This window comes from Periplaneta americana, chromosome 2, assembly GCF_040183065.1.
Source record: "Periplaneta americana isolate PAMFEO1 chromosome 2, P.americana_PAMFEO1_priV1, whole genome shotgun sequence".
In the NCBI taxonomy this organism is placed as follows: domain Eukaryota; kingdom Metazoa; phylum Arthropoda; class Insecta; order Blattodea; family Blattidae; genus Periplaneta; species Periplaneta americana.
Window position 1 is genome coordinate 26043099 of NC_091118.1, and position 23659 is coordinate 26066757.

The 23659-nt window shown below is 32.9% G+C and overlaps 1 protein-coding gene across 2 annotated transcripts in view; it reads right to left on the minus strand.

The window, feature by feature from the left end:
* LOC138691054 (uncharacterized) overlaps positions 1–23297 on the minus strand; it is a 90840-nt gene extending 67543 nt beyond the window's left edge. For both annotated transcript variants that reach the window (XM_069812774.1, XM_069812737.1), the window contains exon 1: positions 23155–23297. The gene's annotated coding sequence lies outside the window, so the exon portion shown is untranslated. The remainder of the gene's footprint in view (positions 1–23154) is intronic.
* Positions 23298–23659: the final 362 nt, after the last annotated feature.

Below are 23659 nucleotides of genomic sequence, written 5' to 3' on the forward strand. Positions count from 1 at the left end.
CAACTGAGATGTATGCCTGATAATAGATTTGCATATCAGCCAGAACTTCAATCAGAAGTATTTCCGGTACTAAGAACCACTTAGCTTTTTCCGACTGTCACTCATTATAATGAATATTAAAATATAAATCACCTACGTACAAAACGACTGCACTCTTTACTGTTTCAAATTAACCTGAACTAGGGATGGCCAAAAATAACCGGTTATTTTCATAGGGTTAACCGGTTAATTACCGGTTTAGCCTGATAACCAGTTATTTTCCTCAATTACGGAACGACCGGTTATTTTTTTTAAATAAATACTGAATAAAATATATTTTAAGCTTATCTCAAATTTAACATCAGTCGAACATAGTTTATTTTTATTATTATGCACTCTATGTAACATACTCTGTATAAAAATTGTCCCGTAGGCCATTCCTAGATAGGATGGAGGTTATTGCCTTACTTAATAATAATAATAATAATAATAATAATAATAATAATAATAATAATAATAATAATAATAATAATAATAATAATAATAATAATGTTTTATTTTCGCTGGCAGAGTTAAGGCCATAAGGCCTTCTCTTCCACTCAACCAGCCTTAATCAATACAATACATAAATTTAAATTACAAATATTTTCACTACACTTAAAAGGTTCTCCAGCAATAATCTTCACTACACATTTATTTAAATTTAGATAAATCTATAAGGTAAAGTAGTAACTTAATTTATGAGCTAATTTAATTCAATGAATTATAATTAATTTAATATTTGAGATAGCTAGTAAAATGATGAAAATTAATTTGATATAAGCTTACTAGGACTATGTTACAGGGAGAATATATATATTTCTATTTCTATAATGAGAATATTAATGTAATTGCCATTAGAGGTTTTGTAAATCTATTTAGAGAAATTAAAGATGATAATAATAATAAGAATGGACAGATGTTAGTTTCATTATAAGTAACAAATATTAATCAGCAATTCATCTGTTAAGTAAGAATTTATGTAATTTTGACCTAAATGAAGCTATTGTCCAACAACCCCTTATATCAGTCGGAAGCGAGTTCCAATTTCTAGCAACTGAAACTGTATAGGATGAAGAATATAAAGATGCTTCATCTGTCCATAGATGTCAAATGAATGAATTAAATTGTCAATAACCTATGCCTATCTTAATCGCCGACTTTCCCTTATTGGCTTATAATATAATATCTGCGAGTATTGGAGCGTTTGAAACGGCGAGAAATTTTGACTTCAATTTATTGGTTATACTCGCAGGAGAATAGATTACCCATCGGAATATGTCTTAATGAAGATCATTGTAATAATTATGGAATTTGTGTTATTTTTTATTTATCTTACCTACGACACTGTGAGTGAAATAATTAACTAAATGCAATTTCATAGCCCCTTATTATTATTATTATTATTATTATTATTATTATTATTATTATTATTATTATTATTATTATTATTATTATTTTTGTATTTTGTTTAAGGACGTCATTGATGATCTTCAGCACTTAATGACGTTCATTCAACTATATTCTGGTTGGTTTACAGTAGATTGCTAATTGTTATTTGATTTCTATTGTAAATAACCTCTCATTTTGCTTTCCACACTAATTTGCTGACTTTAAAATGTTAAAAAAAAAAACTGGAAAATAATTTCCTTCACGTTAAATTAATTTTAAAATAACCGGTTATTTTCGAATAACCTTCCATCCCTAAACTGAACTGACAAGCGTCCAGCTGCTACAATGGCTGGCGGGTTTTTCTTTGAATTGAAGTCTGAATGGTCATTATTGAGTCTTGATAATTCTTATGACAGAGTTAGCGGCGTCTCTCATCACAAAGCTTATGATAGCGAGCAACGATATTTGCCTTCCTAACGTATCGTAATATAATACCAGTAAGTTCTTAATGTTATCACGTGACACTCTCACGGTGAAAAAAGTGCTTTGATCGCATTGTGACATTATTATTGAAAAACTGTCCTTTTTCCGTTGGCAGACCGTTAATTAAATTTGAACTGACTGTTGCCAATGTTACTCATATCCTTTTCATTGTGCGTTTAAGTTCATGTACTCTTTTAAAGAATATAGAACAAAATTTTAAAAATATAAAATAAATTAACAGTAATATGGTAGCTTAAAATCCGTCCCCTCAAATTTGCCGCCCTAGGCAGTCTGCCTAGGCCTAAATACACCCCTGTGTACAGCCTTATACCTATTGTGACTTCCAGAGGTTGGCAGATGTGTCGGCAATAGAAGCTTATCTTAAAGCGGCATTTTATTTACTTAACGAAATCTCGAATCACGCGGTTAGAATAAAGTGTTTATAGTCGCTTTTATTTCCGGCCCGTGGCAATGCAACACCTGATGCTTCGTGCGTGCTCACAGAGACTACTGTGCCGGGCACTCAGCCCAGAGCGGTTCATAACTGTAGTTTGATTTAGATTTATGCAAACCGTTCTCTGTGGTTCTGGGCGTAGTATGCCAGCCGTTGAATTAGGGAATCGCGGGTTAGAACCAGACAGGAGAGAAATGCATATTATGCCTTCCTCTGGAAGGGAAATAAAGGACAGTCGATTAGTCCACTGCAAAAATGTCCATCATCATTAATGTTCAGCATCATATATCTCCAGTCATCAAATGTTCAGTATGAAATAAGTCCACAGTCATAATAATAATAATAATAATAATAATAATAATAATAACAATAATACTTTATTGCCAGAACAAAGATACATATTGACTTTTTTATATAAGAACTCTCTAGCACCCCAGAAAGAGTAAGTTACATAAGTTAATGTTAAGACATTTTATTGTATAACAGAGTAAAAAGTAATAAAAGAAAAAAAAACACATCACAATAATTGAACTTTAAATTTTCTCTGTTAACAGCAATTTTTAATAGATTTTTTTTAAAATAAGGAGCATTAGCAAATTGTATGTTTGGGAATTTATCTATTAACATGTTATAAAGCCTTGGACGAAGTTGCTGCTGTGGTTATATGCTACAGTTGTAGTACATTTAGGAACTGTCAAACATATGTTGTCTGATCTTTTGGTTTTATATTAATGTGAATATAAATTAAATATGTTTCGGTTTTTATGTACGAAATTCAGTAATACATTGTTACAAATTTGATGGAAGTCAAATACTTTAAATTCTGAATACAGCAGCTCTGAAGGATAATCAAGAGGTTTATTAAGGCATATTTTTATTATTCTTTTCTGTAGCAGAGTTATTGGCATGAGGGAGGTACTATAAGCACTACCCCATCCTATAATGTCGTATTGTAATATAGCTTGTACTAATGCGAGATAAATCAGTCGTAAAGTATGGACATCAAGTAATTTCGTAGGATGACAAAATAGTGAATAATTTTTCTTAATCTATTGCACAGAAAAAGAACATGTTTATCCCAACGTAAATGTTGGTCGATTATTATTCCGAGATATTTAACTTGAGGAGATTCATTTAGAATAGAACAGTTGCAACTATTAGAAGAACAATTGGATGTATGAATTTTTAAACACAAGAGCGAATCAGGAGATTTCATACCAACAGATGTTAACGAAAATAGTACAACCGTGGTTTTAGAATGATTTAAGACAAGTATGTTGGAATCAAACCAATTTTTAATCAATGTGATGTCATTATTTGCATTAAAGTATTATCCCAAGTTTTACCTGCAAAAATAACAACCGTGTCATCCGCATAATCATTTTTTAATTCATGGCTTTAATACCTTCACTTAATCTATGTTTTATTATTTTACACTAACATCTGCTCTCTTATTTCATTTCGTAGTCTTATCATAGTCTACTATACAGAGTGTTTCAAAAATACGGGGCAATTTTTATGTATGAATTTTATTAATACAATATAATAAATTTGTCTTACGTTAAGTACGTTAAAGTCTAAAAACAAATTTTGTCAATAGGTTTATGAAGACATATTTTAATTATTTTCTTCTGTAATAAATAAAGTGGATTAAAATTGGATTTAAATGAGCTACCCCATCCTATAATTCCATATATAATTACCGATTGAAATAATGTTAAATATATTGTACGCAATAAATTTATTGACAAGTAATTCCTCAATAAAACAAAATAATATACTATTTTACGTAATTTATTACAAGGTAATTAATGTGTTGGTTCCATTTTAAATTATTATCGAAAATTATGCCTAAATACTTAACTTCAGAGGACTCTTTAATAATCGGACATTTACACTGTATAAGACAACAATCAGAATTATGTAATTTAATACTTAATATAGATAGATGTAGGAAGGATAATCAAGAGGTTTATTAAGGCATATTTTTATTATTCTTTTCTGTAGCAGAATTATTGACATGAAGGAGGTACTATAAGCACTACCCCATCCTACAATGCCGTATTGTAATATTATATCTTGTACTAATGCGAGATAAATCAGTCGTAAAGTATGGACAGTCAAGTAATTTCGTAGGATGACAAAATAATGAATAATTTTTCTTAATCTATTGCACAGAAAAAGAACATGTTTATCCCAACGTAAATGTTGGTCGATTATTATTCCGAGATACTTAACTTGAGGAGATTCATTTAGAATAGGACAGTCACAACCATTAGAAGAACATTTGGATGTATGAATTTTTAAACACAAGAGCGAATCAGGAGATTTCACACCAACAGATGTTAACGAAAATTGTACAACCATGGTTTTAGAATGATTTAAGACAAGTGTATATTGGAATGAAACCAATTTTTAATCAATGTGATGCCATTTTTTGCATTAAAGTAAGTATCAACCCAAGTTTTATCTGCAAAAATAACAACCGTGTCATCCGCATGACCTTATCTTAAATGTCCATAGACATTAAATGTTCAGTATCAAAAATATGTAGATACAGTCATTAAATGGCCTTTATAAAAAATGTCCGGAGTTATTACATGTACGGAGTCCAGAATAATATTTATTTCATGTGGATTAATAGCTTAACAATGAAATGTCGGTAAAATTTACAATATTCTGTAACAGGGTTTAGTTTTTAATTTTCTGGCATACTGGAGTCAGCAGCCTGCAGCTGCAAATGATATGAAAATGCCTGCAAATATTGTTTCATATTATTGTTGTCCTTATATTAATATACAGGGCTTTTATTTCAAAGCTTCCCAGTCTAAATAACTAATTATTTAAATTTATTGAATTCAATTTAAACAAAAAAAAAACACGTTAATTTAGATACTGAGGGGGAAGTCTGAAACCAGATTTATTTGCATTTTAGATTTCACCCCTTACCCCCAACTCACCACCACTTTGAAATTTCAAATGGCACCCCTATTCTTATGACGAGTTGCCAAACTAATTTATTATTATGACAAGTGTTGCATTACATGTTTCCACGTATTCACATTTTTTTATGTTCTAGTGATATTTAACTTATTTTATATTTTTGTTTTCAAATTTTCTGATAATGGTATATTTATAATGTGATAAGTTGAGATATATATAATGATAATTTTCCTTACTGTGTGTACCTAAAAATATTGTATTCACTGTATGCTTTGTACTGCAGTATTTTATTACTACTATTAGTATTATCAATATTATTATTATTATTATTATTATTACTATTACTACTATTTTTATTTTTATCATTATTATTATTATTATTATTATTATTATTATTATTATTATTATTATTATTATCATTATTATCAATAATTGTCTTATTTTTTATATTTTGTATGTCTCATTTATTTTGACCTGCTGTTCACATTTTATTATGCTTTTTCCTTTCTTTCTGTATGTTATATATTAAGTCTGATTTCTACTGACTTCTTGTTTACATGATATTATGATTAATTCAGTTTTGTGTGTGTGCTGTACTTTGTAAATTTGTAGTGTTTTTTGTATCGCAGTTTTACTCCTGGGTGAGTATTAGAGAAGGCCGTATGGCCTTAACTCTGCCAGGTTAAATAAATTATTATTATTATTATTATTATTATTATTATTATTATTATTATTATTATTATTATTATTATTATTATTTTATACTTATGAAAGAGCACTGAATTGTTTATACACCTCATTCATTTGTTTTAGCATATTTTCTTTTCTATCGTCGCCTGGCAACCTGGATTATTGTTTTTGTTGATTAGAGCTGAAGAAAATAAAGCTACAAAAACTTATGGAGCATTTCATGTAATAGTTGTGTTTGTGTATTGAATTATTTTAAAATGATGTACACCCTTTAAGAGAGAATATAAATCATTCTTATTGATTAAATTTAGGAAATTACACAAAATAAGCTGTGTTTTCATCCTACAATCACAGTCTACTGAAGTCTATACAGTCACGAAGCTTGAGTTTTGAGGTTGCTAGAAACAATAGACTGTGACGGTACTATTTTGCATTGCCTGTAATGAGGCGATATTAGCGATCCTAGTGGTGAGCAACTATCTAATGTTTGCATATTTACTACGTATTGAGCTTCGCGACTGTATATACTAGACTGTGCTACAATCAACTGATAATAACAACAAGGACAACATGCATCATTGTTTTCAATGCAATAATACCATATATCAAAACTGTCAGATTTATGGGGATCGTACATGTACGCTAGTACGTGCACATTCCAAACTGTGCTCCGAGTGTGTTTACAGCTGGTCGCGTGGAATATCTAGTAAGAATAGCCTACGGCTGGCCGCCAGACAGTTTACTACAGAAGACTGGTTCATGCTTGACGACCTCGAACACACCTCTTGTGATGCGTCCCTTTTTTAGCTGCATTCATAAATGTCTTTTTTGAACTATTAATACCAAACGTGAAATGAGGAGGGACGTGCGACCTCACCCTGGCGGCGAATCAAGAGGCTGCGCTGGGACTACGCCCTCATCGTGGATACAATTTATCGAGCAGTTTCCTGGTGACTTGCCTATTTCAATTCAATAAAGCTATGCTTATATATTCTTGGAACGCACCAATGACCGTTCTGAAACCGTAACACTTTTCCGCTCCTACGCCGGCGCCAGCTGCAAGGTCTAGCTGTAGGTCATCAGCCTTTCACACAGGAGGATCAGGTTCGAGTCCCAATAAGGCCTTTGTGATGGGCAAGTCGCAGTCAATGTCGTATGGTAATGAAACTCGGGTCCACATCCGGGTTGAGACAAGTTACCTGGTTAAGGTTTTTCCGAGGTTTTCCCTCAACCCATTAAGGGTAGCCCCCTATATGTACGTGAACGACCACAAATATTATCAGAAAATGCAGGCTCTGAATTTCTAAAATTTTATAAGAAAATGAGCTCACAATTGGATAAAAATTACAAGGTACCACAACAAGACTTATTAGAACTTAAACATCTTATAAAAGTCTAAAAAAGGTTACTAATATTTTTCAAACCAGTTTTATCAAAGCATGAAAAAAAATTCTGCAGTTACGTCATTTGGTAACCATAACACTGTTATGGTCTCTCTAACAGCTTTAATATTTTTCCTGTATGTAATAAACACTTATTTCTGAAAAGTAGACTACTCTCAGACATGTAGAGTTGTTTATTTTAATACAATTAATGTTTTATTTGTCCTATATAAAATATATTAAAATTTACATAATGTTTTGTGACCTAATTTTTCTATTTTCAAAGAAATGGGCATCTACCTTTTGCATAAATGCATGTTAAATCAGTGTACAAAATTTCAGAATTCTATCTCTAATCGTTGTGGAGTTATGAAACAATATTTGTGAAAATTTTCAAATTTTGTAAAATTTAAATTTAAAGTAAAAAGTGAATTCTAAAAAATATTATTAGTAATCTTGTTTATACTTTTATCAGATATTTAAGTTCTAATAAGTCTTGTTGTGGTACGTTGTAATTTTGTCCAATTATGAGTTCATTTCCTTATAACATTTTAGAAATTTAGAGCCTGCATTTTCTGATAATATTTGTGGTCGTTCACGTACATTTATCCTTAGGGAAAATGTTGAGTAATTTTCGGCGCTGGATCCTTGACTCATATCGCTAGCATTATCACCTTCATCTCATTTAAATGCTAGATAATCATAGCAGTTGATAAAAGAGTCATAAAGTAACCAATTAAAAAAAATATGTTAATGAAATGAGATATTTGACTGAATGAAGTCGAAACTGAAATAAAATAATTGGGGTTTTCATCATCATTAGTGTGATTCTATTCTGTTCCTATATTAATAATCTATAATTTTTTGTCTTTTGTTATAGTAATTCCAAAATTCTTAGCTTTTAAATTTGATCCAAACAAAATGTAACATTGAAAAATTAATTTGCAGAATGAAAAGTTACATTTGTTCGGGTCAAATTTCTGCACATTTAAAGGATAAAACTAAAATTCTTATGAAATTCTACAATGTAATGCCCCTACTCTATTATGTGGAAATGAAAGTTGGGTTACAACAAAACCTGAAGTTAGTAAAATACAAGCGGCAGAGATGAAATTCTTGCGGAAAGTAAAAGGATGCACGAGATTAGATAGAATTAGAAATGAAAATATTAAGCAGGAACTAGGAGTATACCCACTTATTGATAAAATAGACAATTACAGACAAGATTTCAAATTACATGTAGAGAGAATGGACGACTACAGACTTCCTAAGAAAGCAATAAATTATAAACCAAAAAGACGAAGAGATCAGGGACGACCGATGAAAAGATGGAGTGACCTTTGAAGCCGGAACGGGCAATTGCTCATACCATTAAGTGAAGAAGAAGAAGAAGAAGAAGAAGAAGAAGAAGAAGAAGAAGAAGAAGAAGAACTAAAATTCTTTCAATCATATTATCATAATACACTACGCTCTTCAATTGACTGAGCATATTGGGAATCCAATCAATGGCTTTCCCAACACAGCTGTGAAATGTTTAATATAATTTTTTTCCATGTTGAGGACACAATACATCTACATATGCCGAACACATATAACTAATGCTAACCACACATACAATAACATAAATACAGACATGGAAAACCTACACATACAATTCAAAAACCAAAAACTCAACACACTAGAACAATATGAAATATACAGACACACTAAAACACACCCCAGTCAAATTCTCAACACACACAGATCAATTTCAGAACACACACACTATTTGACACAACTCTTCATCACACGAACGCACCCACACAACAGGCAGCGAAGTTGAGATAGCGCCGAGATCTAGTAGGCTCTGAGGATGGTATCGAATAGCACCGAAACAGCTGTAAGCCGCACATGCTTACATAATTAACACGAGTAAGATCGCCATTTAATCATTTTTTTTTTCTTCAAAGGTAAGCAAAAATGTGCAAAATTCTATTAAACTTCTTTTTTTTAATGTTTCAAAGAACAACCCCTTGAAATTAGTGACATTACAGTACATACAGTCCATCCTGTATACGTCGGGCATCGTAAGAATAATGTATACTTTATCAACAGTAATCTCACTAGAGGTTTTGATTTATCTAGAGAAAATCAAAACTCGAGTGGGATTTAACTGACTATTACACGATTAGAAGAAAGTATATAAAGATTAGAAGTAACAAAGTACTCCAATACAATAAAATATTAATTGACTTACGAAAATATAACTGTTTTCAAATGTATTATTATACCATCTCAACATTACGCTAGATACCAGTAGTGTTTTATGATTATGTTTCCCTGTTATCAGTTGCGCCAACTATGAAATCTTCATTGAACTCTGTGGACGGTTACTAGTCAAGAAGGCTTTGTTGATTCAGTTTCATTGTTATTAAAGCATTTGCATTCCACTTCAATCATCCGGATCCCAGTAATCAACGTCACTTGACAGATGATTTTCAATAAATCTTAGTATTAAACAATCTCTGATACGTGACTATCCATAATATCATATAGCAGAAGCTATAACAAACATAACCTAAATAATATAAACAAGTGTTAGTAAAGTTAGGGATGATGAAATAAACAAGAAACGTTTTAATTAACGATGATGAAATAAAAAATAAACGTGAATAATTTTAAAAGAAACAATTATTGAAAGTACAATTTTCAAATTTGAATGTTTTAGTGGTTGATGGTTCAGTTGATGTTATATTGGACGTGTGCGTAAAAGAAATGGAACTCGTTGATGTAAATGGTGTATTCCTCAACTTATTCAGGATTTCCGAATGATGCTCTTCATTTATTTGTAAATAGGGTTTCAGGAAAGATGCATAGCTATGACCAGTGATCTTTATTAATTCTTGTTCTTGAATGCTAATGCGAGTCATGTTTGAAAGTGCTGTGCATCGACTGGAGTGTCCACACCTGTGGAATAACGGTTAGCACGTCTAGCCGCGAAACCAGGTGGCCCGGGTTCGATTCCCGGTCGGGGCAAGTTACCTGGTTGAGGTTTTTTCCGGGGTTTTCCCTCAACCAATATGAGCAAATGCTGGGTAACTTTCGGTGTTGGACCCCGGACTCATTTCACCGGCATTATCACCTTCATCTCATTCAGACGCTAAATAACCTAAGCTGTTGTTAAAGCGTCGTAAAATAACCTACTAAAATAAAAATAAAAAAAAAATCGACTGGAGTGGTTTGCAATTTTCTGTTTTTTGACGTCCAGACCAGTGCAGTTTGAAATGTTGGCAAACAAAGAAACAAATACTAGGGTAGTGATAAAAATAAACAAATGCTAGGGACGCGATAAAATTAAACAAATGCTAGGGACGCGATAAAATTGTGCGATAAGCAGCCATGATTGGTTGAAATACGTCCTTTCGTACCGTTTCACTGGTCAAAACTAATGTGACGTAGTAAAACTGTAATAGTCTCCATAAAACAATTCTCCCTTGAATATGAATGAAATACTTACTTACTTACTTACTTACTTACTTACTTATTTACTTACTGGCTTTTAAGAAACCCGGAGGTTCATTGCCGCCCTCACATAAGCTCGCCATTGATCCCTATCCTGAGCAAGATTAATCCATTCTCTATCATCATATCCCACCTCCCTCAAATCCATTTTAATAGGCCTATTATCTTCCCATCTACGTCTCGGCCTCCCTAAAGGTCTTTTTCCCTCCGGCCTCCCAACTAACACTCTATATGCATTTCTGGATTCGCCCATACGTGCTACATGCCCTGCCCATCTCAAACGTCTGGATTTAATGTTCCTAATTATGTCAGGTGAAGAATACAATGCGTGCAGTTCTGTGTTGTGTAACTTTCTCCATTCTCCTGTAACTTTATCCCTCTTAGCCCCAAATATTTTCCTAAGCACCTTATTCTCAAACACCCTTAACCTATGTTCCTCTCTCAAAGTGAGAGTCCAAGTTTCACAACCATAAAGAACAACCGGTAATATAACTGTTTTATAAATTCTAACTTTCAGATTTTTTGACAGCAGACTGGTTGATAAAAGCTTCTCAACCGAATAATAACAGGCATTTCCCATATTAATTCTGTGTTTAATTTCCTCCCGAGTACCATTTTTATTTGTTACTGTTGCTCCAAGATATTTGAACTTTTCCACCTCTTCAAAAGATAAACTTCCAATTTTTATATTTCCATTTCGCACAATATTCTGGTCACGAGACATAATAAAATAACAATCATCACACACCATTATAATAACAATGGAATGCCATGTTATGAGACCTTTGCGTGTAGAGCGTCATCAGCAAGCATGAAGTTTAAATCCTTGACAGTACGGAGATAAGAGCAAAGGTTGATATGCGGTGAAGTTTTTTAGTAATTAACACGCAACTGCATCGCGCTCTCACACACAAACACGTCTGAAACAATGACGAAGAGTTACTCATAATTGCAAGCACCATGTAATACGTCACTGTCTTTTCTCTTCAAATAACTTTGGATGATATCTGACATTTGACTCACAAATAATGCCTGTCTTCCTTCTCGATGCCTAGGCCCCTTCAAATGACGTGTCCTCTTGAGAGTGGATGTTGCACTCTGAGATCAAGAATATTATTAACACTGTTTATAATAGCCTATACCATTTTACACGTAGTTCAGTTTTTAACTTGAGCGGAAGCGTTTATTTTCAAGGGTATTTATGTCGTTATTCTTGCTGAATATTTTCGTGATATTTTATGGTTGAGAAATGTAAATACTATTTATAACATAGCCCTTCATGAGCAACCAAGTTTTCAGTTCAAGGACACTCATAAAGAAAATATGATATTTTTTGACAAAAAAGGATTTTTCTTTTCTCTTAAATTAATCCTAATAACCTACTTTACATGTTTCCAAAGTTCCAAGTGTGGTTCGAAACACTCCTAATGACGTCATAATTAAAGGTCAACTCTCGTTAAATGTCAATTTTAAGTCATTCTTCTCTGCTATTATACAGTCGTTTTCTCCAAACACTTCCTCACATTTAATTACATTCAATTTACATTTGGCTACACATTCCTTTACAGATTTTGTTTAAAATGGAAGCCCTGTTTCTCGATACATAATGTGTTCTTACTTGCTTCCACCAACGTTTTAGCACAAAAACACGTTGTTCTGTAGTTAATTTGCGATGAAACTAGCAGTTATTGCATAGATACGCTGCGTATCTATGCAATAACTGCTAGTTGCGTAACGCAACCCAACACAATAAAACAAAACAATAACAAGACATGACAACGGAAAAACAGTTGACACAAGAACATGCTTGCCAACTCATCACTTATTATACCAGATATTCGTTTATTCAAGTTATGACATCTGTATATGTGTAAAAGTATGAAACCTAAGAACGAATATTGGGGAAATCGACTTTTGACCCACCTTGTATTTTGTGCATTTATCTTCGTCCAAATCACTACGGCTTCCATAATTTTGTAGCTAAGATTCTAAGATATTATTATTATTATTATTATTATTATTATTATTATTATTATTATTATTATTATTATTATTATTATCATCATCATCATCATCATCTTAATTTTATTACATTTATCTCCTCGAAATTCAAGGCTGGCTCTTGACAAAGCTCAACAAACAATTTGATTTACGAAATTATTAACAAATTAATTTATATAAAGAGATCAATAACAAAAGTATAATGGTAAATATTGTTCAATTAGCGAAAATATTTTAGAAGAAAATAAAAATTGTATACAATAAATATTATTATTATTATTATTATTATTATTATTATTATTATTATCATCATCATCATCATCTTAATTTTATTACATTTATCTCCTCGAAATTCAAGGCTGGCTCTTGACAAAGCTCAACAAACAATTTGATTTACGAAATTATTAACAAATTAATTTATATAGAGAGATCAATAACAAAAGTATAATGGTAAATATTGTTCAATTAGCGAAAATATTTTAGAAGAAAATAAAAATTGTATACAATAAATATTATTATTATTATTATTATTATTATTATTATTATTATTATTATTATTATTATTATTAACTTATTGTTAATATTATTACTATTTTATTACATTTGCCTCCTCGAAATTCAAGACTGTCTCTTGCCAAAGCTTAACAATCAATTTGATTTACGAAATTATTAATAAATTAATTTTATTGAGAGATCAATAGCAAAGGTATAATGGTAAATATTGTTGAAATTAGCGAAAATGTTTTAGGAGACAATAAAAATTGTATATAATAAATATTATTACTATTATTATTATTATTATTATTATTATTATTATTATTATCATCATTATTATTATTATTACTATTATTGGACGACTGACTGTTATTATAGCTTATTTCATTCCATTCATTAGATGCACTTAAATCTTACAGGAAATTGTATTTATTTATCTATCGTAATTCCATTGATCTAGAACTGCCTCTTAATATTCGAAGAAAAAAACAACTTAGCATTTCCTATGCTCTTAAAATCGCAGCTTCATCTAGACCTAGCATGAACTCATATAATTATATTCTCTGAACATCATGATAAGCAACAAATACATTCAGTACCCTTTTCGTTTAGACTGAAACAATACTTTAATGAAATGAATATGCCAATCAGTGGCGGTTCCTCGGGGGAGGGAAGGGAGGAACGTCCTCCTCACATTTTCTTCTTTTGAAAGTAAATACCAAATAAAATATGTGCCTTAAAATTCGAGGAAGATTCGATAATTTTTAAGTTCACAGCTATAAGAAAAACTCGGTTGATCGAGTTTTAAACGACGCGCGCTCATGTGCCGTAGAAAACTGTGAGAAAGATGCGAGATTGTCTGTGTAGAGGAAAGGCACTCCATTCCTCCTCTACTGCAGTTAACACACATAGACAACAGCGCACTAGCGGTCAGAGAAAGAAGCAGAGTTTTAAAACAAGTAAATGAACGGAAAGGGAGGAGATCCTCCTCTGAATCAGTCATGGGCGGGAAATAGAAACCGACTGGTCGTGCAGCAAGCTCGCTACCGCTGCCATCTAACGATGTTGCATTCAACCGGACTATAACACATCTAGGAGGAGACACAACAAAAATAGTTTTAACGCAACGCTATGAAAGACACCATGTAAACTTTTTTTAAAATTATAAATCAAAAATATTATTCATTGCACTTTATATAGGCTAGTATTCATTGTTTGAAACTTTCGTGGATATTTGAAAGTTAAAGTCGGGTTTATGTAAAACAAAGAGGAAGTAGTTTTACGTAGTTGGCCCCTGAAATTCACTTCTATTCATTGTTTACTAGACAGGCCAACAGCCAAGTTGTCAGTTTTGTACAAATATATTTGAAACTGAAAGTAGGTACTCCAAACTACATCATTTTTAACATAAAAATTAATCGGCCACCGGCAGCTTTGAACAATAATGATAGTATGACTTTACAAGAACTGACATTCTTCAAAAGTATGTGATACTGAACTTGTAAAATGTACATGTGGCAATACAGACCACGTGGGTGGGTGCAGGTGTTCTCGCTTTCCTCAGATTATTTCCCATTCCCATTTTTCCGTAAAACGGTTCCGGTTACGAGTTAGTAGCTAGTCTCTTCCAACACGTGTGATGCTGTAGTGTGCTCGAAAAATGCTACGAGGTTGTGAATTTCCTTGTAATTGCTAATTTGTGCAATTATTCAACAATGAATTGAAGTGAAATCATAATATATTTTGAACAATTTAGGAAACTCAGTTTACAAGAACAAATTATTGCTATAGAGAAGGGAAGGCCAACCCCAACACTGCCTGGTCTTACATGTATGCATGTAGGCTAATTTGTAGCATGTTTCATTCAAGAAGGTGTCATTTAGTGCTGTTAATTTCTTTCCTCCTCTTAAGAAATATGCAGGAGCCGCCACTGATGCCAATCCCTTCATTTCTCAAAGAAATAAAAACACTGCCCATCCGCCTTGGAGAATCATGTTACTTGAAATAAATCTGGAACTAACATATCTTATTAAAATTGAAACGAATAGCCTAATATTACGTACCAAATATTTTGCAGAGAACAATGGGATCAGTACTGCAATTACCGTCACATATACACAGATGGATCGCAGACTAACCAAGGATGTGGATGTGCTGTGGTTTACCCTGATCACACTATGTTGTACACATTGCCATCCCTTTATTCAGTTTTCACGTGTGAGATATACGCCATCAAAAAAGCTTTAGAATATATTGCGGAAACAGAGTCTGATAAATCTTATCTTCTTCACACTGATTTGCAATCAAGCTTACAAGCTCTTCAAGATATATTCTCTACCAACGCACTAATTCAAGAACTACACCAGCTCCTCACTGACCTGATGAAACAAGGACGAAAAATAACTGTAATATGGATCCCTTCTCATCAGGGCATTCCTGGTAATGAAATTGCAGATGCTGCAGCAAAAGAAACTACACGACTTCCATTGCATTTTTAACGTCTATTCCTCATACAGACGCCATTAAATAATTATCAAGAAAACCATTAACCATTAACCATTGGCAAACATCGTGGACAGAGTCATCATCCAGCAAACTTCATGAAATAGTACAACATTCCAGAATTAAACATCCATTACAGAATTTTAAACGTCAAGATCAAGTTATAATCACCATACTGAGAGTTGGCCACACCAAAATTACACATTCTTTTCTTCTAGACAGAACTCTTCCTCCAACTTGCACCAATTACCATAGTAGGATCTCTGTACGTCATTTAATTTCTGAATGTCCATTATATCACTTTCATCGAGATAAATTCCATATACCAACAGACTTATCAACAGTTCTGTCTGTGAGAAAATTGCCCCAATGTCTGGTATTTTGAAAAGGCTTAAAAGATCTTTGCCTATATCTTGTCTCTTGAATGTATATTATGCTTTTATCCATTCTCATTTAATGTATATGTCATTTATTTGGGGACATAATAAGAAAACTGCTTTGAGACCTTTACAAGTTATTCAAAATAGAGCTTTAAGAAATTTATTTGGTTTTCATTATTTGACTCCAGTTAAATATCTATATCAATTTTCTTTCGTTCTACCAGTTGAATCAATTATCAAATTATAGTCCCGACGCTGTTATTTCCGCCTCTTTGCTTACGTCTTAGGAAGTGAAGGCTCTATAAAGTCTAGGTAGGTAGTATCCTTCGCCATTTTTGTTCTTACGTTGCCGAGCTACCATACGAGGAATCTATTTGCCACACCGTTAAAAATTATCATGTCGTAGCTCCTATGATAATAAATCAAACGCAATGTAATTCAGCAAATAATTGAGCGGCAAATAACGTCTTCGTGTGCTTTCTGCGAACGCCAACGAAAGAGCTAAAATGGCGGGCGATTATATTAAGTATTTATCGAGCCTTAAGAAATGAATCAGCGAATCACAAGACGCACACGTTTAAATGTAGCCGACCTGCAACGCGATTGGCTGCCGGAAATTAGAGCGAAGGGACTATAGGTGCTGCTATTTTCATGTACAAAGTTATTAACAATTTAATACATAGTAATATTACATTTTAGTTTAATAAAGATATAGGCCTGCATACTTATTTAACAAGACAAAAAGACAATATATATTTTTCTCAGCATAGCTCAGTAACTTATGAACGAAAGGACTTAACCATTTTTTGACAACAACTTTTAACCAACTTCCTTTAGAACATAGGCTTTTACCAAATTGCCGGTGTTTTAAGAATTGTTTAAAATACGTTTTTGGGAAGATTATTTATTTTAATTCTCAGTTGACTTATTTATTTCATTGTTTCAAACTTTTTCTTCTTTCTGCCCAAAACTTTATTTTATCTTACTATTTGTTCTTATTTTGCTTTCTTTCTTTCATAAATTCTTGTGTTATTGTTTGTTTTTCACAGACTGTAGTTTCATGACTTTTTCAATTATATTGTACAACATAGGTATGTGTTCTTGTATAGCCCCTACATATGAGTTATACTCGTTGGGGCATACTCAATAAATTAAAAAAAACCATCATTCAGTTCAGATTTAATTAAATTTCTGAAAGCTATCAACATTTACAAATGTATCTAAAATGATTATTGTAATATAGTAAACTCTTTGTAAACTGTAAGAATAGTTTATGTAGGCTATTGTCGTGACATGACTTCCTAAGTTAAAGCGACGTAAAATAAATAAATTAAAAAGAAATTCCCGTATGTACGTTACATACAATCATAGGAATTTACTCAAATCCCCTGTTACTTCTTTGTCTTTAGAGTCATGCATAACTGAATACCATTTTTATGTTTGGCACAACATTATAAAATGTAAGTCCTGAAAAGAATGAGTGAAGTTTACGATAAAATATAGGAATTAAGAGTGAGACTTTATAAATTTTAAATGCAAAGGATTCTTAATTCTTCGTTATGTTTAATGAAATGAAAGAGCTCTATATAATACAATAAAAAATGAAATATCTGCTGAAGACTAAGCTGTAAAGAAATGGAGCTGTCATCAGGAATAAATGCTCCCCACAACATATTGGTCACGTCCAAATCATAGTTCACTAAAAGTACATACAGTGGAATTAGACTTCAATTGAATATGTGGTATATTAAAATGAATATTAAATGTTACATTTTTTTGTGAAAAAAATTCCACATGGTGTAAGCAATGGCGAGTAATTATGAATCCTCAAAAATCAAATTTAGTCAGATTTACTTATAAGAGAAACACTGTAAATTATCCAGTAACATTATGTGGTTCAGTAGTACCAATGGCTCAATCTGTCAGATATCTTGGATTAATCTTGGATAGCAAACTTACTTGGCATAACCACATATCAGCTATTGTTAAAAGAATTAGACACAGAATCTACCTGCTAAAACATATTATTCAAGACAAATCTCCATTGCCTCTACACTACAAGAGACTTATCTATATTTCAATCGTGCGCCCTGTGTGGCAATATGGATGTTCAATTTGGGGATCTGCTTCTGCATCACAAATAAGAATACAGGTTATGCAAAATCGCTATTTGAGGCTGATAATAATAATAATAATAATAATAATAATAATAATAATAATAATAATACTAATAATAATAATAATAATAATAATAATAATAATAATAATAATAATAATGTTTTATTTTCGCTGGCAGAGTTAAGGCCATAAGGCCTTCTCTTCCACTCAACCAGCCTTAATCAATACAATACATAAATTTAAATTACAAATATTTACACTACACTTAACAGGTTCTCCAGCAATATTCTTCACTACACATTTATTTAAATTTAGATAAATCTGTAAGGTAAAGTAGTAACTTAATTTATGAGCTAATTTAATTCAATGAATTATAATTAATTAATGATGTCTGGTGCACCTTGGTATATTAGCAACAAGAACCTGCACGATGATCTCTGTATTCCTGAGGTGACGGAGGTCCTAAGACACAGCTACATCAGACTGTACAACTCCTTCCTAAACCACATTAATCCGCTACTTCAAGTAATTGTCACTAATCCACCACAAGATCCAGCCCACAGAAGATTAAAAAGAAAACGGCATAGTGACATGAGGCTATAGGGTACTTTTGGGATTGCCAGTGGGCAGTACCCATAAACAAGTATCAAGTTATTTTATTTTTTTTTCTTTTTTTCTGTTTGTTATTCCCAACTATAATGTATTTATTTATGTACAACAAAGTTTACTTCAATTATTAAAAAAAAAAAATGTTACATTGCGATGTCATTTTATAAATCTAACTCACATGCGGAAAACCGACAAGCCAAACGGAGCGTCTCTGTCGTAATTTGATGCAAACACTTTCCTTATATCTTCAGTGTTTTCTCTCGTGGTTGACTCGTTTTGTTTAAATATTCCTCCAACAACTAATCTTAACGGTATCCAGATAACGGTCTGCAAATCTCTAGTGGCCTCTTCCTCGTTATTGTGACAACAATTTACACGCTGTAGTTCCTCGTTAGATGAAAAAATTGCCAAGGCGTATGTTCCAGATATAACACAGTTTAAGGAGAGAGGATAGTGAAAATTGATTTTTGTTTCTAATTGATGCACAATACAGTATTCATGTTTTGTATACCTATATTATAGAAATATTATTGTCAGCGGCGGTTCCTCTATATGAGCACAGGAGCATGTGAACACTTTAAAAACCAACAATAATCATACATATTACTGTATTAATATTATTACAGGTACATCTATTACTTTCCAATGTGCAATGACGTTCCTACATTTTTTTTGTCTCGAGAGAATGTCCCGTTCGTGTGACGTGTGTCTTTAAATCTCAATTGGACACGTTGACAGCAGTTCGCACAAATTTTCTCTAGCAGGGTGAAATAGCCTGAGGCGAGAATATTTTCTGGTTTGTTACAATGGTTACAATACCTCTGGCTCACACAAGTCTTAACGTGCTAATGACAGAGAAAGAGAGATGCTCCATCTTTCTTGGGTCTGGCATCGTGTTCCTTTCTCCCTCTTTCCTCGTTTTCTCTCTTTACTCTTTCTTTTCAAAATACTGTTACGCACGGGGGCTGATTCTGTTGTCTTTTGTTCAGCAAAGTAAGAAAAATACAAGCTCCATTGGTGCATATTGAAAGTTGAAACAGTAATACAGTACTTGTAGTTTGGAGACGGATGTGTGTGAAATTGTGAGTGTGTTAAATTAAAAAAGAATTAAAACATTCCTCCGTAACACCATGACAGAAAACCGATTAAATACATTGACTATGTTGGCAGCGGAAAAAAAAAACTTGTTAACAACATTAGAAACTTCAGTAATAGTTATTGATAAGTTTGTATCGCTCAAAACTAGGCGAATGGAGTTTCTCTACAAATAAATCCAGATCTTCAACACTATCTACAACTGCAGTGAAGGTGAGTCCTATGAATTAGTTTTACTCTACTCTTGTTTAATGGTTTTAATTTTGGTTTTATATGCGTAGATTTGGTGCATGCATATTAGAACTCGTTTATCTCTGCCTGTGACTCAGCTATACGAGAATATGTGTGTGTTCATTATTAATATTTTTTGTGAACACCCATCCAAGAAATGCGCGAGCCGCCACTGTCATGTTTTGTATACCTATCTTATAGAAATATTATTGTTGTAACAACTTAAATTCTAAATTAGTATCGATGACGTTCGGGTAAAGGGAGATAATTCATAAAAATTAGTTTTGCAATAAATGAAAATTAAACATCGGACCCTTATTGCAAATAATTTTCTACACAAATAAAACACATTGGCTTCGGTAGCGTATTTGGTATAGTGCTGGTCTTCTATGCTAGAGGTTGCGGCTTCGATCCCGGCCTAGGTCGATGGCATTTAAGTGTGTTTAAATGCGACAGCTCATGTCAGTAAATTTACTGGCATGTAAAAGAACTCCTGCGGGACAATATTCCGGCACACCGGCGACGCTGATATAACCTCGGCAGTTGCGAGCGTCGTTAAATAAACCATAACTTAATTAATTTAATTTTTATGCTAGTATTATTTTGTTTTTTGCACGCTTATTTGTAGAATTTAACTTATTTATTCACCTGGAGAACAGAAGTCCATTAGCACAAAAAATGACTTAACTCCCTTTACCCGAACACCATCGAGTTTTTTTTAATTGGGGCCCTAGTTTTGAAAAAAAAACACACACCAGGATACCGTAATTCATCAAGGCGGATGGATAGGTACTTATATCTCAGCCAGTTTTTAAGTTAAATTAAAAATAGCTATGACATTTCACTCCTAAAAGCACGTTCTTTAAAATGTCTGTTGCAAAAAAAAAATAATAATTTAATGTAATTAGAAATCAAACTTTCTTTGTTTAGATAAGATACTGAATCCCAAGAAACTAGTTCGAGTAATTTAAATGTGTCTCAGTGAAACTTACAGCAGAGTCCGTATAGACCAGTTTCCATCTGATGCTTTTCCAATTCACTGCAGGCTAAAGTAGGGAGATGCACTATCACCTTTACTTTTTAACTTTGCTCTAGAATATGCCATTAGGAAAGTACAGGATAACAGATAGGATTTGGAATTGAATGGGTTACATCAGCTGCTTGACTATGAGGATGACGTGAATATGTTAGGAGAAAATCCACAAATTATTAGGGAAAACACGGAAATTTTACTTGAAGCATGTAAAGAGATAGGTTTGGAAGTCAATTCCGAAAATACAAAGTATATGATTATGTCTCGTGACCATAACATTGTACGAAATGAAAATATACAAATTGGAAATTTATCCTTTGAAGAGGTGGAAAAATTCAAATATTATCTTCGAGTAACAGTAACAAATATAAATGACACTCGAGAGGAAATTTAACGCAGAATAAATATGGGAAATGCCTGTTATTATTCAGTTGAGGAGCTTTTGTTTTCCAGTCTGCTTTTAAAAAAGCTGAAAGTTAGAATTTATAAAACAGTTATATTACCGGTTGTTCTGTATGGTTGTGAAACTTGGACCCTCACTTTGAGAGAAGAACGGAGGTTAAGGGTGTTTGAGAATAAGGAAAATATTTGGGGCTAAGAGAGATGAAGTTACAGTGGAATGGAGAAAGTTACACACTTTGGGGAGGCCGAGACGTAGATGGGAGGATAATATTAAAATAGATTTGAGGGAGGTGGGATATGATGGTAGAGAATGGATTAATCTTGCTCAAGATAGGGATCGATGGTGGGCTTATGTGAGGATTCCTTGAAAGCCATAAGTAAATAAGTAAGGAAGATACTGAATAATGAATGTGACAGTTATACACAAGGTATGTAGAAAATTGCCATTGTGAATTTTAAATGTGGCGTTACATTTTATGATACTCCCCTTTTAATAGTACATTATGCACCGAGCCTATAATGATAGTAATTAAGACGCGAGTATGTTTGTTTATGAAACGAGCGCAAGCGAGTTTCATAATTTTCATACAAGCGTCTTAATTACCATTATAGGCAAGTTTCATACGACTTTTTATGCTCGACCATATTTCTAACTTGAAATTATTCAGAAGTATTCATTTTATTCGCATCTCACTGAAGAGCAGAAGTGACCTTGTGCAAGCTCGTAAATTTTGAGATGTGCGCAGACGCGAAAGTGTTGATTTTTTCCGAGGAACAACAATGTCATTGACCTTGATATAATTTAGAGAATAACATGAACTAATTTTGATATAATCTGGAAATTGATTTAGAATTGAAAAACGAGATGACAAATTGAATTTATATGAATATTATTTACAATTAACGCTAATTATTATAATAACAGAACATAACCTTCTGCGACAGTATTGGATTTCCAGCCTCCGTGACGTTTCCCTCGTTGTCTTTCGATTGCATATCCGAGAATAATCGAAAACCTGAACTTTAATGAACAGGTGTACTTTAATGACATGCATTAAAGGACTGCTACCAGGTGTATAATTACTACATTTCGGCATGGTCGAGCATAAAGTTGGTTAAAGAATTATTCTTTCATTATTCTAGAACCATAAAAAACAACATGCTAAATAAATTTCATTTGTTTACTCCAGTGATTCATCACTGTAAATAAGTGAGTAAGGTCTTATTCCATCAGTCACTGCTCTATCGCTACTATATTACTACCGGTACTACAATCGCTACTACTACTATTACTACAAACTACAACTATAACAGCTACTACTATGTAGCTGTAGAACATTGCTCCCTCCTCCTACAGAAAATACCGTGTACTTAAATGCACGGCGCAACAATGGACAGAAAATGTATAATGTTGTCAGCACTTACGTTCGTAGCCAAGAAGGAGAGCAGGCGAGAAGACATCTGAATGCAGCCACGTGCAGCGGGCAACAAAAGCCAGCCGGAAAGCGCACTTCCTTTGGCTAATTATATTATTAATTCGGACGAGAGGGTGTTGTGGCAAGGTGACGGAGTCACACGCGAAAGAACCGGCCCGTAACACAACGCGTCAGATAAATTCCCTCCATCAGCATCCCCTTCAGCCCACAGCGAAAACATTCTGGTCGTTGACACCAGCGCCACTGTCGTTAACCTATGTTTACGTACCAATCTAATACAAAACATAAAACTTTCCTTGTCCAACACAGAAGTCAGAAGCTTCGGTTTAATTGACGTAGATTGCTGGACGAATAACGCCAGCGATCCTTGTGATTTTTATCAGTCTCAATAAAATTAGGGACAAGCACTATTGCTTTTATTCTTTAAATGGAATTCATGATCCTTAGCGCCATTATTAAAGACAAGATTTAACACACAATTGTTGAGCTAAACA